This window comes from Chlorocebus sabaeus, chromosome 11 (assembly GCF_047675955.1).
Source record: "Chlorocebus sabaeus isolate Y175 chromosome 11, mChlSab1.0.hap1, whole genome shotgun sequence".
In the NCBI taxonomy this organism is placed as follows: Eukaryota; Metazoa; Chordata; class Mammalia; order Primates; family Cercopithecidae; genus Chlorocebus; species Chlorocebus sabaeus.
In genome coordinates, this window is record NC_132914.1 from 44,796,859 (window position 1) to 44,814,433 (window position 17,575).

Genomic DNA, 17,575 nt, shown 5'->3' on the forward strand with positions numbered 1-17,575 from the left:
GTGATGCTATCAGACTCCTACCTTTTCCTTAGCTTTCCTTTCCAGCAGCTTTAGCTTGTAAACTTGTTTCCTCATGTTTGTAGCTTCATAGTCACAAGATGTTGCTGCATCTCCAGACAAATGAAAGGCAGGAGCAAAAGGCCTTTATATGGATTGAATTGTGTCCCCAAAAAAGATATGTTGATATCCTAACCCAGACACCTGTGAATGTAGCCTTAGTTGGAATGCAAATGTAATTAGTTAAGATGAGGTCATATTGAACCAGGGTAGGCCCTAATTCAATAACTGATGTCCTTACAAAAAGAAAAAACAGAGAGAAACACAAGAGGAGAATGCTATGTGAAGGCACAGACACACACAGAGGGAAGACAGTCCTGTGAAGAAGGAGGCAGAAGTTGAAGTATTGAAACTGCAAGCCGAGGAATGCCAAGTATTGCTGGTGTAGGAGAGGAAAATAATTATCTTTTCTGTACCCATCTTAGGTTCTCCAGCTAGGAAGAATTAGACTGTATATTAGAGTGGCCAGACACAGTGGCTCAGGCCTATAATCCCAGCAGTTTGGGAGGCTAAAGTGGGTGAATCACTTGAGGCCAGGAGTTCGAGACCAGCCTGGCCAACATGTTGAAACCCCATCTCTACTAAAAATCCAAAGATTAGCTGGGCTTGGTGGCAGGCTCCTGTAATCCCAACTATTCAGGAGGCTGAGGCAGGAGAACTGCTTGAACCCAGGAGGTGGAGGTTGCAGTGAGCTGAAATCGTGGTATTACACTCCAGCCTAGGCAACAACAGAGCTAGATTCAGTCTCAAAAAAAAAAAAAAAAAAAAGATTATATATTAGACTGACAAAAGACAGATTAACAAGAGAAAAACAAGTTTATTGAAATATGCATTGCACATACACACAGGAGTATTCAGTAATGAGTAATTCAGAGGAGTGGTTAGAACTTGAACTTAGCCTGGCGCAGTGGCTCATACCTGTAATCCCAGCACTTTGGGAGGCCAAGGTAGGCGGATCACGAGGTCAGGAGTTCAAGACTAGCCTGACCAACATGGTGAAACCCTGTCTCTACTAAAAATACAAAAATTAGCTGGGTGTGGTGGTGGGCTCCTGTAATCCCAGCTACTCAGGAGACTGAGGCAGGAGAACTGCTTGAACCCAGGAGGCGGAGGTTGCAGTAAGCCAAGATCACAGCCCAGAACAATAATTTTGTAGAGAACTGGCAAGACAAAGGAAAATTACTTTGAGCTTCTAGGGGCAGCAAATTGTGGGAAGGCAAATATATGGGGAAACTTATGGTAGATGAGGGCTAGTTAATACGTTTTGTTTTTGTAGATTCCTCTGGATGACATCTTGTCTCCAGTGATAAGGTGTTTTCCCTTTACGTTATCCCTTTACATTATCCCTTTACTGGTAGGGGGGTGGAGGGCGACACTTTCACAAGGGGAGCTTATGTTCTGCTTTCAGGCAGATAGGGAGGTGGACAGGGACCTCATCCTGTGTCTGCTTTTTCTCAGTTGCCTTCAGGTCAAAATAATCCATATGCCAGAGTGGCATATTGTGGGGTGGCATAATCCAAACCCCTTCATTGGCAAGTGTCAAAAGCCAAGAAGAGATAAGAAAGAGTTTTTTTCCTCTACAGCTTTCAGAAGGAGCATGGGCCTCCTGACACCTTATTTCAGTCTGAGGGCCTTCAGAACTGTGAGACACTACATTTCTATTGTAACCTACCCAGTTTGTGATACTTCGTGATGGCAGCCCAAGGAAATTAACACAACACAAAATCTTGTCTTTACTTAGGTTATCTCCAGCTGATTTCTTTTTATAACCTATTGGCCAGAACAAGGTCAAATGCCCAAACCAAGAACAACCAATAGACAAGGGGAGAGAGATTTCCATGACCAGTTAGGCCCATCCTGGAGTCAGGGACCACTCTCCTTGGAAGCAAAATCTCTCCTCACCACCTGAACATACTGAAAGAAGGGAAAATGGCTCTTGGGGAGGTAATGGGTAGTGACTATCACACTTGAAAGTGGACCTTTGTGCTGTTCTGTGGACTTTAGAAATGCTACCCTACTTAACAGTGTTTGAGATTCATCTCAAAACGGATCTTTACATTCTCTCAGGAGTTTAGGTAAGGGATCCAGGTGGATAGCTCCAGGGTAAGAAGTTAGAAATGCTGACAGTATCTGAGAGGTAGTGTTCACAGGGAGAGACCATGGGATCTCATCTAAAAGCAAGAAATGGATGGTAAATGTAGTGAAAAGAAAGTGTCAGGAAATTGGAAATCTCAGGCAGGAGAAAAGGCAGGTGAAATGATCTGGTACTGATGAAAATCCCCCATCTCTACATCAAGGGGATTATTAACTCAGTTTCAAAAATAGAGAACAAGAGAGAAAAAGAGAAACAGGAATGCTCTTTTAACTACAGGTAGCAGCGTATAGTAAGACATATTTTTAATCTTTTATCAGTGAAAGTGTAAACAGTTAAATCCAGCACTAAATAATAAATGTGTTAATGTTTTAAAGTATATTTTTTCACAGCTAAAATTAGAACTAAACATGCGAATGAACTCAGCACCAAGGGCCAGAGGTGATGGAGAGAACATTTCATCTCCCAGGCAACTCCCAGCTCTGCAAGTTCTAGAATTCGTAAACATTAAATTTTCTTCATTGAAGACATATGTGGGAACTATACAGCTTCATCGTAAGGCAACCAAGTCTTGTGATTTATGGGTTAAAGGAAAGTTATGCTTCTCCTGGGGTCTTCCTCTACGTTTCAACCCAGACGGGCCTGGGTTGTGTCCCCAAAAAAGATGTGTTGATATCCTAACCCAGATACCTGTGAATGTAGCCTTATTTGGAATGCAAATGTAATGAGTTAAGACGAGGTCATATTTTTGCTCCGAGGAGGAGCAAAACTTTCACCTGGGCCTCTTCCACCTGGACCTATCCTTTATCCTACCAGCTCCAAGAACAAGATTTTAATTGGTCAACTGATCTACCTGCATCTTCCAGACTGCAACACGTTCTTTGCCCCATAGCTGCTTTATTTCCACAGTTTGTCTTACCTGGAATCACCTCTTCCTTCTTGGAGTCCCTTCTGTCCCCCAGATATACTTTTGTCATGGCACCATGGCATTTTGTGGCTTTTAAAAATTACATGTCTTATCTCCCCTTACTAAGGACTTTGGGGACAGAGATCATGCCTTAGTTATCTTTGGGTTCCCAGCATCTAACACTGTTGGGGTCTCTTAAATGTTGGATGAATAAATGAATTATTAAAAGCTAATCTCAAGGGGGAATAGAATATGTCACAAATTCCTCAGCTGGAACTCATAGGGATCAATGATGTCCCACACGAAAGCCCTATAGGGACAAGAATTCAGGAAGGGTGTTAGCTGCAAATCTTCCTGGCCTATGGAAAAGCATGGAATATACTGTGAGCCATATATGTCCTTGAAGCTAATCTAATCTATCTCAATGAAATTCTATGGTTAGGTATTGTCATCTCACTTTCTAATGTGTAAATTTTGCTTTCCTTGGAAATTGAAAGGAATTGAGCCATTTCTTAGGTAGTTTCAGGACCATACTGCTTCTCAGAGTTAAGGACTTCCTTTCTTCAATGTGTACCTGAACATCCAGAAGTTAAAAACAAGAGTAGCAGAGTCTTGCAGATGCAAATATAGTACAGAAGTTCTCATCCATTGCCCAAATTGAAATGTGAAATGTAAACTGTAGCCATCCAGTTCCACTGCAGTGCTGGAGCAGAGGAGAAAGGGAGTTGGGATGAATGTGAAGAACTCAGAGGACCATTAGGAGCATATTCATTTTACTCATTCTCCATAAAAAGCAGTCATGTTGCTGGTAACCTGGAGGTGCCAGACTCATGTTGCTTCTGCGTGCAAAATGTCCCCACATGGCATTTTGCCCCATTTTCATTTCTGCTCTTGATTAGGTCACTGTGAACTTTCTCTCCATGTTTACTCGAAGTACCAGAAATATGTAGGGACAGCTTCCACTTATCTCAAGACTTCCTACTGTTCATGATTCAGCTCACTTTGCTGTTCTTTTTCATTTCCTCTACTTTACGTTCTGATTGTTTTTTATTTCTTTTTCTTCAACTTTATTGCTTGTTTCATTGGTTCTTAGCCCAGAGTCTGGAAGTGACCCTGAGAAGTTGTCTAAGCAGAAATGCATGCATTGTGTTTTTAGATTGTTCAAGACAGGGCCGCCATTACCCCATTGGATGCCTTTGTGCAAAGTGGAAAAAATGTGTCCCTTTTTCTGAGGAGATGCAGCCCTACACTGGGGTGCATGGCTTGGTTAGCAGAAGGCAGACTGATTTCAAAACCAAGTCTATTGTGCATTCTTGTGCCATGAATGGAGAGGTACAGCTCTGTTTAGAGAAGAGCCCGTAATCTTGCTTAAATAAGTCACTACAGCAACTATTATCTCACAGTGAAAATGTTCCTCTTTAAAGGCCGCTTAGTAAATGAATGACCTTGGACACACATTTATTTCCTCACTTTTCAGTAGTTTACAAGATCCCTGAACACCGTTCAAGGCTTATATTAGCGGCTTTCTGCTGCCACTAACACCAAATCCAAAACACCATGGACTTACTTGCAAGGTCTTATTCGCACTTTCAGCATAGCACCATGGACTTATTGGCCTGCTTTAGTGTTATGTTACCATCTCACACTTGTCTTCATTTCAGCAAACAATTCATAAACATGGACTAGGAGCCAAACTCTTGAAGCACAACTTTTGTTTATCTCCAGCTTGGCATTTTCACTTCATCTAACACTATTTACAAAATGCGTATCCTTGAAACTTCCAAACAGAAGACTCTGGGGATGTTTGGCAAACCCTCAGCATAACTTCTGCTGTTCCAGGCTTGGGATCCACAAAAGAGCTGCCTCTTGGGTCAGCTCCTCCAGCCCTGCTTGGCTCCTCCCTTGGCCACTCCCAGTCCCACAGACCCTCCTCGATGCACTGTGCTCGGACACCTGCTTGAAGTGCACAGACTAGTTTAGTATCACTTGAGGGAATCTTTAGGTATAAATTCTACACAGAAGAAAAATGTTAATACTCTATTTGCATAGCGTTTTGCTCTTTAGGAAATGCTTTCACATGCATTAGCTCGTGTAATCTTGAATTGGAATAATCAGCCAAAAAGTGAAACTGCATACAATTCAGTCATCTTTCAGTCTATCCCACCCCGTTCTTTCCACGGTGCTGGTTGGTTCATACAAGGGAGCAAGTGAAAGCCTGCCCCACCGTGGCCCCAGTTCTGGGCTTCAGTTTCCAAAATAGATACAGACCTTGCCCAAGTTCCATCTGTTCTGACCCACTTCCTCCTTGCCCTGGTCTCCAACCTTTGGCCCCCATGCATTCACTTTGGTCGCCTCTTTGAGGCCTTTCTTCCTCCAACTCCCTGCAGGCTAAGTAAGGATGAAGTGGTTTCTCTCAATTCCCTTTGTACGAGAAACACAAGGTTCTTTATGCCTACACCAGTTTCAGTGGCAAGCCCTCTTTATAGCAGCTACACAAATCCTGCGTCTGGGATACCTGTGACTCATTCACACAGAATCCTGATCCCTTCAAACAACAACAGTAATATTAACTCATGCTTACTGCTTTCTGTGTGGCAGGCATGGCGCTCTGTGCTCTCTGCATGTTATCTCATACTGTTGTAGATTTAGGTTGAGTACCTGATGCCAGTAAGCCAAACACTGACACATCAGTGCTTAGGAGCACAGAAAGGTTATTCAAATTGGCTACAGCATGAGGGTGCGAGAGGCACCTCTCAAACCCTATCTGCCTTTGAACATAACTGGGGGGCTTTTACCAGTAAGGTAGATATGTAGGAGTTGAGATTCTCTGATGATGAAAGCTGCTTGTGTCCCTCGGTCAATTGAACTTCTGGATGCCATCAAGGAGGTCTCCATGACCTGAGGATCATTGTTCTTTAAAAGAAAAACCAGTTCTTTAATCTTGCAGGCAGCTCCCGGGGGTTAGGACATGAAGTTAATCACTTATTAATGACTACCCGCTACCGAAATGACTATGTGCAAGCAAGCATGCATGGAAGAAGAAAAGGACAAAGAAAGAGAAAGAAGTAAAATGAACATCTTATGATTTTTGTAATATACGCTTGGGGCCTCACTTTCCCAATAGACACACAGGGCTGCTATGAGTATGCTCATTTACAAATGAGGTTGAATTGAAGCAGTTTTCACAAAGTGACACCACTTACCCTAAAGCCCTGAGCTGTCTGTTTCCAGACTTTTTTCACTCCTTTACCTTTTGCCGGCTTTACAACTTCATACATTTAATTCCTCAGAGACCACAATTTTTGTTTAAAATCTCTAAGTTTCTTCCTAATTCTATACCCCAGCGTCAGCATTCAGCAGTTCTGTAAGATCTCAAAAGATTATTTCTCCCAAATCCTCACTTTGTCCTTCCCCAGGCAAACATTCACATATTCACAACCCAATGCATTCACTTTACTCTCATCCTAGGCAAATTGGGGGAAGTCAAGTTTCCATGGCAATCCGGAAGAAGAAATATTCACCGCAGGCCTGCCTCTGTCCACCCAGGACTTGGGCATAGTCATCATTCAGTCTTTGCTCTAAAGCAGAGGTTTTCAGTCCAGGTTGCACAATAGATTCCCCCGGGAACTTTCATAAAGCTGGACACCTGGGCTGCTCACCTTGAGGAACTGAGGCAGAATCGCTGAGGGTGCAGCCTGGACACAAAAGTTTTGGGGATTTTTTGTTTTTTTTTTGTTTTGTTGTGTTGTGTTTTTTTAGAACCTGGTGATTCTAATGAGAACCACTTGCCTGCCTTTCTCTTTGCCAATCTGAGTCCATTACCATTTTCTTGGGCTAATTCAGACATCATTTTCTCCAGATACTCTACGGGAGCACCTAACACAGCGCTTGCCACATAAATGATTGATTGTTTTCTCTCTGTACATCCTCATTAGCTCCAAATCAGTAGAACACCAATTTAATTTGCCTTCTTTGTAAAAATGTATTCAATCCACCCCATATCACTGTAGAATATCTATACATTGTTCTAGAATTACTGTTTTCTTATTTCATATGGATCTGGTTTGCTTTAACTATTTCAGATATGGAGGCTACGTTTGTTTTTGTTTGTTTGTTTTTTGTCTCTTTCCATAGTGCCAACAAAGAGCTTCTAAATCACAACAGACAGTAAATGCATGTTGCTCACAAGTAAAACCTATTTTTGCTTTCACTTTCCTTTGATATGAAAGTCAATGAAATAGGCTGCAGAGAATGGGAGTTTAAAAGGCTGAAATAGGAGAAATACGTAGCCTGGAAAAAACTGGAGATGCCCTCCCCCCTCAAAAAAAAAAAAAAAAGAGATACCCAGTAAGCAAAGTGAAATTGTATACTGCAGACGCAGACTGACCAGCTCTATCCAAGTGGGTGCTCATTTTGGATATGAGCTCATACAAATGGTAAATGATTTCATTCAAAACTTTCCTTGGGGAAAAGTCACTTGGGAGTGTTCACTTTACATAAAAGAATCCAATTTAATCTTCAGTGGAAAAAGTGGAATTGGATGAGGGCAGAGCTCTCCTTTCATTTTAGAGCATAAAATTGGCAGCTTGGATACTGGTCGAGTCTCTGGTACTAACTAGCTGTGAGTTTGAGACATCACTGAGTCCATCAGAGCTGACTGACTCCCAGGCCTCTCCAAAGTAATAATGGTAATAAAAATAGCGAACATTCATGGAGTTCTTGCTGTGTAACAGGCACTGTGCTGAGCATTTTTCATGCATTATTTCATTTAACCATCTTTCCTTGGGACAAGTACTATCATTAACCCCAAATGAGGAAACTAAGGCTCGGAGAGATTAATTTGTCTAAGATCACAAAGAAAATTTATTTTGGTGAAACTATTCATTCAAGCCTAGCTCCAATGTCCATTCTTCTTTCCTCACACCTACATGAGACCTTCCTTATCCCTACATTTGCAAGCAGAGTACATTATTCAGGGCTCACTGAATGCTTTATGCACACAGATATTTTAGCGCTTCTCCCACTGTGTCTTGTGAATTGTTTTTGCATGTCTCTCCTAGCTGACTGCAAACAATGAATTCAAGAGCTGTATTCTATTTGTCTTATTACTCTCAGCACTTACCGTAGGGCTTAACAATTAGTAGACTCTCATATGTACCAAAACATGAACTCTCAAATTTGTTATATCCTCGGAGAGGTTAAGTAATTGACTCATGTACACACAGGAAGTACAAAGTGAGACTGGATTTTGCATTCAGGCATCTGACCATCCCAGCTCCCTATGAGCATAACTGTCCACTCAGTTGTTCAAGCCAATGCAGAAACCAGGAAACCATTCCTTATAATAATTCCCTGCTCACAATTCCTGCCCCCTTCCCCCTTTCCACTCCAATCATTGTTTCAACCCATCACCTTCTTCCCAACCTTCAATCGCCATGGTAATTCAGATTACTGCCTTAACTCACCTGGATTGCAACAATAGTTAGGGTATAGGATTTTGGCTGACCCCCAAAACAAAAGATTAAAAATTATGGATGACTTTTATAAACTACAAGCATGTCTTACAATTCCCCTTAGAGACAAAGATATACTTCTGCACACTCAGCCCTGAGTAGCTTCAATCATGGTTCTCCAGTAAGTTAGAATTGTATTTTCTCCCTGTGACATAAATTTCAGTATGAGGATCAGCAACATTGCTCCAGTCCTATAAATCATATGAGGCAACCAAATAGTCTCCAAGATTCTAGCTCATTTTTTGTTCATCTGTTTTAAGATTGCATTTCACCAGTTTATTTCAGGGTGTCTGCCATTTTGGCCCCAATTTTGATAACTGCAGATTGTTGTTATTTTAAAGCCATTTCATTGCTCAGTCTTGCTGGGACTGGGGCCCTGCCTTGCTCTTGCCCTCACTAAGCTGCATTCTGGTTTCCTGCCTGCCTCCCTTGATTTTGAATAAATATCACATGCTCTTGCTGTGCTTTTGCTGTGCTCTGCCACCTAGAGGGCCCTTGGTCATACTGTGTTGAGACCTCCCTGCAGGACTGGCTGCTTGCCCTTTGCAGCCAGCATTTTTCAGATAACTTCCCTCCATGCTCCCGAAACACATCTGTCTCCCCACTGCCTGCCTCCTCTCAGGGATAGGTTTTTTTGTTTGTTTGTTTGTTTGTTTTTTAGATGAAGTCTCGCTCTGTCGCCCAGGCTGGGGTAGAGTGGCATAATCTCAGCTCACTGCAACCTCTACCTGCTGGGTTCAAGCGATTCTCCTGCCTCGGCCTCCTGAGTAGCTGGGATTACAGGTGTGTGGCACCACGCCCAGCTAATTCACCATGTTGGTCAGGCTGGTCTTGAACTCCTGACCTCATGATCCGCCCGCCTAGGACTTCCAAAGTGCTGGGATTACAGGTGTGAGTCACCGTGCCTGGCTGGGATGGGTCTCTTTACAGGTACTGAAACTAATTTAGAACCATAAATGTCCCTTTGATAGCTACTTATTGCAAACACAAGAGAAATTTCCTTAGTTTAAAGAAAATCAGTCATTTTTGGCAAACTGCTTAGGCTTTCAACAGTGAAGCTTCTCAGAATATTGAGGTCTCCTGCTCTTCTGGGAACTGTGGGAGAAAGTACTCCAGTTAATATTCTCGGATGACCTGCCAAGAAGAAAGGTCACACCAGTAGGAGTTCCATGTGCTATTTAAAGAACAGACCTTAGATGGGAGAAACAGCAATATGTGGCCAGGGTTTTAATGAGGAATAGAAAGGTACCATGTGGCTAAATTAGATAATAAATGAAATTGTTGTGTTCAGAAACAACACTGGCCACTCATCCTGTTTCATAATTCCTCTGCTTTAAAGTTATTATCTTCATTTTGAGTATTGTGAATTATTTATTAGTATTATATATTTAACTTGTTAAATGAAGAAATGTGTTCTTGTATGAGAGGGGGGAAGTAAAGCCTGTTTTAGTCTTTTGGAATTCATCTTTAGAAATATTTCTAAAAGTAAGCCAGGCGTGGTGGCTCACGCCTGTAATCCCAGCATTTGGGAGGCTGAGGTGGGTGGGTCATGAGGTCAGGAGTTCGAGACCAGCCTTACCAGCAAGGTGAAATCCCGTCTCTACTAAAAATACAAAAATCAGCCGGATGTGGTGGTGCGCGCCTGTAGTCCCAGCTACTCCAGAGACTGAGACAGGAGAATCACTTGAACCCAGAAGACAAAGGCTGCAGTGAGCTGAGATCGTGCCACTACACTCCAGCCTGGGCAATGCAGCAAGACTCCATCTCAAAAAAAAAGAAAAAGAAAAAAAGAAATATTTCTAGAAGTGACAGCTATGTCTCAAGGGAAAAAATGAGGATCATGAGAAAACGAAACAGTTTTTCTCCATATTAATTATATGTACAATCCAAATCTATCTAATACTTGGTGACTATAAATTTATTCATTATCCCTCTACCCACCCTCCTTCCTCTGATTATCTTTCTAAATTCACTTACAGGCAGCAACTACCCAAAAAAACCCCACCATAGTAGAGTAGAGGAGTGATGGGTAATGTGTTAGGGAAGGTATAGTCCCTGTAAGTAACATGCTGCAGTAAGGGCCAGAAATAAGAAGATTGCTCACAGCAGCCCCAGTAGACTTTAATATCAGACATTGAGGTGAGTAAGGAAGATCTAAGAAAATCAAACCTGAGTCTACCAGAGTTGTCTGTTCCCACTTTTTCATTCTTCATTTCCTCACCCTCTATTCACTTTTTATGTATAGTTAAATATTCATTATTCATTTTATTATGCCCATGCAGATAGCAGTCAGAACTTAATGTTACAGTATACTGGTTATGGTTATGTTTTATTAACCATTTGCTTTTTTCTTGAACTTAATTATTGCATTTTTTAAAAACTGCTTAGTTTTCTGGTCTCTATTACAGTTCTTCCCACACCTTCCAATATTCTATTAGCCGAATTTTCCAAAGATTAGTCAAACCAGGTGATGTATTAATTTCAGTTCCAAAATAAATGAATTCCTTTAACTTTGCAAAGACTATTACATATAACACTGTGTTACGAAATTTGAATATATAGACATTTTTAAAGTAGAGTGTTTATGTGTGTAACTTTTTAAAAATATGTAACCATAAAAAAGTAGGTAAATAATATCATTTTCAACTTAGAGTGCTTTTCTAGGAGGCAGTAGAACTTTGTAGTTAAGTGTCTGGCATTAGAGTAACTAGCTTCAAATCCCAGCCTTGCCACTTACTAGATGTGCCTACCAGAAACAAGATACTCAACCTATTTGCGCCTCAGTTTTCTGATCCATAAAATGGAGATAATAGTACCTAACTCAAGGATCGTTCAAGCTGAACTTACATAATACATACAAATCATTATGTTGCCTGACATACAGTAAATGCTCAGTAAATGTTAGGTATTATTTAGCACAGTAGCAAAGGAAGAAACAATTTAAAAACACTGAAAAACTTCATCTAAAGTATATATATATGGGCCGGGCGCCATGACTCACGCCTGTAATCCCAGCACTTTGGGAGACTGAGGCAGGTGGATCACCTGAGGCCAGGAGTTAGAGACCAGCCTGGCCAACATGGTGAAACCTCGTCTCTACTAAAATTGCAAAAATTAGCTGGGCATGGTGGCAGGTGCCTGTAATCCCAGCTACTCAGGAGTCTGAGATAGGGGAATTGCTTGAACCCAGGAGACAGAGGTTGCAGTGAGCCAAGATCACGCCTCTGCACTCCAGCCTGGGCGACAGAGCAAGACTCCATCTCAAAAATAAATAAATAAATAAGTTTATATATGAAAATATATGAACATAAAATTAACAGAAAAATAATAAGCTGAAATAAAAACATTTGCAGCATGGATGGCAGGTCAAAATGTTAATACACTTAATTATGTAATACTCCTTAGATAAAATAGAAAAGTAGGCAAAGTACACAAATTGACAGTTTATTTAAAAAAAAAAAAAACAGATGATAGACCAGTGTGGCCAATATGGTGAAACCCCATCTCTACTAAAAATACAAAAATTAGCCGGACATGGTGGCAGGCACCTGTAATCCCAGCTACTCAGGAGGCTGAAGCAGTAGAATCACCTGAACTTGGGAGGCGGAGGATGCAGTGAGCCGAGGTTGCACCACTGCACTCCAGCCTGGGTGACAGAGTAAGACTCTGTCTCAAAAAAAAAAAAAAAAAAAAGCATATTAAAATACAATGATAGCCAGGCGCAGTGACTCACGCCTATAATCCCAACACTTTGGGAGGCCGAGGCAGGTGGATCACCTGAGGTCAGGAGTTTGAGACGAGCCTGCCAACATGGTGAAACCCCATCTCTACTAAAAATACAAAAAATTAGCTGAGCATTGTGGTGGACGCCTGTAATCCCAGCTACTCAGGAGGCTAAGGCAGGAGGATCGCTTAAACCCAAAAGGTAGAGGTTGTAGTGAGTCGAGATCACACCATTGCACTCCAGCCTGGGCAACAAGAGTGAAACTCCGTCTCAAAAAAAGTAAATAAATAAATAAATAATAAAATAAAATACAATTACATACAAAAAAAGGGAAAAGACGTAAATTACTAATATCAGAAATGAAAAAGGGGCCATTGTTACTGATCCATGGACATTAAAAGAATATTAAAGGAATATTAGTCACAACTCTATGCCCACAAATATGATCATTTATATGAAAATAGAACATTTTCTAGAAAGACACAGTCTACTGAAACCCACACAAAGAGAAACAGATAATCTGAATTAGCCAAAATATATAAAAGAAATTTAACTGATAATTAATAACCATCTAAAACAGAAAGTACAAGGCCCAGATAGGTTCACTGGCTAATTCTACTGAATATTTAAGGCAGAAATAATACCAATTCTCTACTGTTTCTTCCAGAAAATAGAAGTGAAGGAAACACTTAACTCATTCTGTGAGGCTAGCATTAATCCTATACCAAAATCAGACAAAGACGTTAAAAGAAAGGAAAACTACAGACTCATATCTTTCACAATCATAAATCCAGAAATTCTCAACAAAATATTAACAAATGAAATCTGACAATGTATAAGAATTGTCCACCACAACCAAATGTATTTTATTCCAGGTATACAGAGTGGTTCAATTGATTTGAAAATCAATTAATGTAATTTATCATATCAATAGGCTAAGGAAGAAAAATTTATATGCTTATATCAACAGATGCAGAAAAGCACTTGACAAAATCCAGCACTCATTCATAGTTTAGAGAAAAAAAACTCTCAACAAACTAGGAGCAGAGGGAAACTGGATCTCAACTTCATAAAGGATAACTGCAAACTAACTACACCTAACATCATGCTTAATGTTAGGAAACTAGATTCTTTCTCCCTATGATCAAAAACAAGGCAAGGGTGTCCCCTCCCTCTCACTACTTCTATTCAGCATTGTGCTGGAAGTCCTAACTAATGCAATAAGACCAAAAAACAAACAAACAAACAAACAAAAAGCAAGGTAAACAGATTGAGAAGGAAGAAAGAAATAAAACTTTGTTCACAGATGATGTGATTATGTTGAAAATCCCAAAGAAGCCAGGCGCAGTGGCTCACGCCTGTAATTCCAGCACTTTGGGAGGCCGAGCCAGGCGGATCACCTGAGGTCAGGAGTTTGAGACCAGCCCGGCCAACATGGTGAAAACCTGTCTCTGCTAAAAATACAAAAAATTAGCCAGACATGGTGGTGCATGCCTGTAATCCCAGCTACTCGGGAGACCCAAACAGTATAATCTCTTGAACCCAAGGGGCAGAGGTTGCAGTGAGTTGAGATTGTGCCATTGCACTCCAGCCTGGGCAACAAGAGCTAAACTCCATCTCAAAAAAAAAGAAAAGGAAAAGAAAAAAGAAAAGAAATGAAAGGAAAAGAAAAGAAAAGAAGGAAAATCCCAAAGAATCAACAACAGCAAAAAACCATCCTGAAACTATTATAGTAAGTAATTATAGCAAGATCACATAACACAAAGTTAGTATACAAATGTAATTGCTTTCCTATATATAAGCAATGAACAACTGGAATTTGAAATCAAAAATAGACCATTCATATTTGCACCAAAAAATTACTTAGGTATAAATCTTAGGACCTATATAAGGAAAACTACAAAACTGTGAGGAAAAATATCAAATCACTAAATAAATGAAGAGCTATTTCATGCTTATGGATAGGAAGACTCAAATTCCTCATGCTACCAGTTCTTCCTGATAACTTGATCTATAGATTCAACACAATCCACATTCAAATACCAGTGAGTTATTTTATGAATATTAATAATTTTATTCTAAAGTTTATAAGAAAACGCAAAAGACCCAGACTAGCCAGCATAATATTGTAGAAGAACAGAGGTGAAAGACTGATGCTATCTGCCATCAAGCGTTACTATAAAGCTATAATGATCAAGACAGTGTGGCATTTGTGAAGGAAAAGACAAATAAAACAATAAACCTATATAAATACAGTCAATTGATCTTTGACAAAGGAGCAAAGGCAATTCAATAGAGAAAGACTAATCTTTTCAACAAATGGTTCTAGAACAACAGGACATCCACATGCAAAATAAGAAAAAAAATTAATCTAACATAGACTTTGCACCTTTCACAAAAATTAACTCAAAGTGGATTATAGACTTAAATGTAAAATATAAAACTACAAAACTCCTAAAAGATAACAGGAGAAACTCTAGGTGACCTTGTGTTTAGTTGTGAATTTGTAGATTCAACACCAAAAGCACAATCCATGAAAGAAAAATTGATAAGTGAGACTTCAATAAAACTAAGAATTTCAGCTTGACAAAAGATACTGTTAGGAAAATAAAAGGGCAAGCCATAGACAGGGAGAAAATATTTGCAAATACATCTGATTAAGAAGTATTATCTAAAATATCAGCCTGGGCAACATGGTGAAACCGCATCACTACAATACAAAAAAATATGAAAATTAGCCAGGCATGGTGGCACAAGCCTATAGTCCCAGCTACTCAGAAGGCTGAGGTGGGAGGATGACTTGAGCCCTGGAAGGTTGCAGTGAACCAAGTTCACACCACTGCACTCCAGCCTGGGCTATAGAGACAGATCTTGCCTCAAAAAAAAAAAAAAAAAAAAAAAAAAAGTTTATCCAAAATATGTAAAGTGTTAATATTCAACAATATGAAAGCAAACAACCCAAGTTAAAAAAATGGTCAAAAGACCTGAATAGACACCTCACCAAAAGACAGACGGATGGCAAATAAGCACATGAAAAAATACTCAATATCATATGTCATTAGGGAATTACAAACTAAAACAATGAGGTACTGTTACACCCCTATTAGAATGGTTAGAAAATCAGGAACACTGACAACACCAAATACTGGTGAGGATGTGGAGCAACAAGAACTCTCATTTGTTGCTGGTAGAAATGAAAAATGCCACAGCCACTTCAAAAGACAGATTGGCAGCTTCTTACAACATGAAACTTAGTCTTAACATAGAATCCAGCAATCGTACTCCCATTTACCCAAGTGAGTTGGCGTTTATCCAAATGAGCTAAAGACTTAACGACCACCCCAAATCCTGCATTTGAATATTTGTAGCAGCTCTATCTTAATTCCCAAAACTTGGCAGCAAATGCCCTCACCAAATGCCTTGCTGATATTAGTGCAGTGTGCTTACAGAATTCCACTGCTTTGCTGGACCAGTAACACTAGGCCATGTCAGTTCAGATCACTGCAGAGTAAATGGAAAAAGTAATAATGAGACTTAAATAATAACAGACGTATGCAAGGTGGATTAAAAGACACAGTTGTCCATTTAAATTCTATTTCCCCAGTGTTCTAAAAAACAATATAGACGTTTGTTTGAAGTTATTTGAAAGGCTTTTAAAAAGTTACAGATAGTATGGTTATTGACACTACCCAGCAGTATTTGATTGTTATTCCTTAACAAAGGAAGAATTTTTTTTTCTTTTTTTCTTTTTTTTTTTAAGACAAGGTCTCACTGTATCATTCAGGCTGGAATGCAGTGGTGCGATCTTGGCTCGCTGCAGCCTCAACCTCCCAGGGTTAGGTGATCCTACCACCTCAGCCTCCTGAGTAGCTGAGACTACAGGTGTGCGCAACCACACAGAGCTAATTTTTTGTATTTTTGTAGAGATGGGGGTCTCACCATGTTGCCCAGGCTGGTCTTGAACTTCTGAGCTCAAGTGATCTGCCCGTCTTGGCCTCCCAAAGTGCTGTAATTACAGGTGTGAGCCAATGCACCAGGCCTGGAAGCAAATATTTTTAAGTCTGTCTTTGAGGAGTCGTGTGTGTAAACCTGAGCATCTATCTGAAAACAGGCCACTAAGCTCTGCCCAATTACGAAGAAATATTTAAAGCCATTTAGGTCAAGTACCACATTAGTTAGTATATTGATGTTACAAATATACAATTATCTATATTCATTGTAAGCACCACAAATAAAATATAAATATCACCTAGAGAATACTTATGAAGCATTCAGGCTTTGAGAACCTGATTCTAATGTGCTACTAAGATAATGAGAATTCATTAAGAGCTCTTTGCACATAACAGAAGGGTTAATATTTGCCACGACAGGGAGTTGGTACTCAGTAGAACATTCTAAGCTTCCATTCCTGGATTGGTTAAAAGTCTGGAAAATTATGTCAAAATTTGCCCATCAAGAGATGATACTGCATTGCAGAAACACATGAACTTCCAGGTTATGCCAGACTGGATGTTGCCTGGGAAACCATTACTGGTTTTTGCTACAGCTAGAAGAAAAAGTCTGTTCCTAAGGCGAAGATAGTTTCAGAACTTTCTGTCTCTAGTTCTTCCATAGCTTCTGCAGTCCTCACTACTCACATGTCTTCTACACACAGCCCCAGTTTGATCTGATTCTGTGTGGTCCCTGATTCCCAGATATTTGCCTGAATTTGACTCCTTCGGGTCTAGACATAAGTTTAAAAAAAGGAAAAAAGAAAAAAATTGCAAAGCTGCAAAACTGTTTGGTTTTACCTATGCAGTACCTTTTTATTTGAGGAAATGTTTAAAAAGCGGGATGCAGCTCATATATATATATGTATGTATGTATGTATGTATGTATATGTGCATATATATACTTTTTTTTTTTTTTGAGACTGAGTCTCGCTTTGTTACCCAGGCTGGAGTGCAGTGGTGCGATCTCGGCTCACTGCAACCTCCACCTCCCGAGTTCAAGCAATTCTCCTGCCTCAGCCTCCCGAGTAGCTGGGATTATAGGCACCCGCCATCATGCCTGACTTACTGTTTTAGTAGATACGGGGTTTCACCATGTTGGCCAGGCTGGTCTTGAACTCCTGACCTCGTGATCCGCCTGCTGTGGCCTCCCAAAGTGCTGAGATTACAGGCGTGAACCACCGCGCCTGACCAAAAATATATATTCACAGTTTTTTTATTTTTGAAAAATTGGAATTTTGGCAATTTAAAGCCATATTCCCTCATGAAGTAATCTGCTAAAGCAGAGTGACC

At 40.2% G+C, this 17,575-nt stretch overlaps 1 protein-coding gene and 1 pseudogene across 2 annotated transcripts in view; one reads left to right on the plus strand and one right to left on the minus strand.

The window, feature by feature from the left end:
- Positions 1-17,575, plus strand: part of PCED1B (PC-esterase domain containing 1B) — a 166,053-nt gene that overhangs the window by 107,226 nt on the left and 41,252 nt on the right. The gene's annotated exons all lie outside the window — the stretch shown is intronic.
- Positions 1-17,575, minus strand: part of LOC119618197 (interferon-induced transmembrane protein 3 pseudogene) — an 85,221-nt pseudogene that overhangs the window by 60,561 nt on the left and 7,085 nt on the right.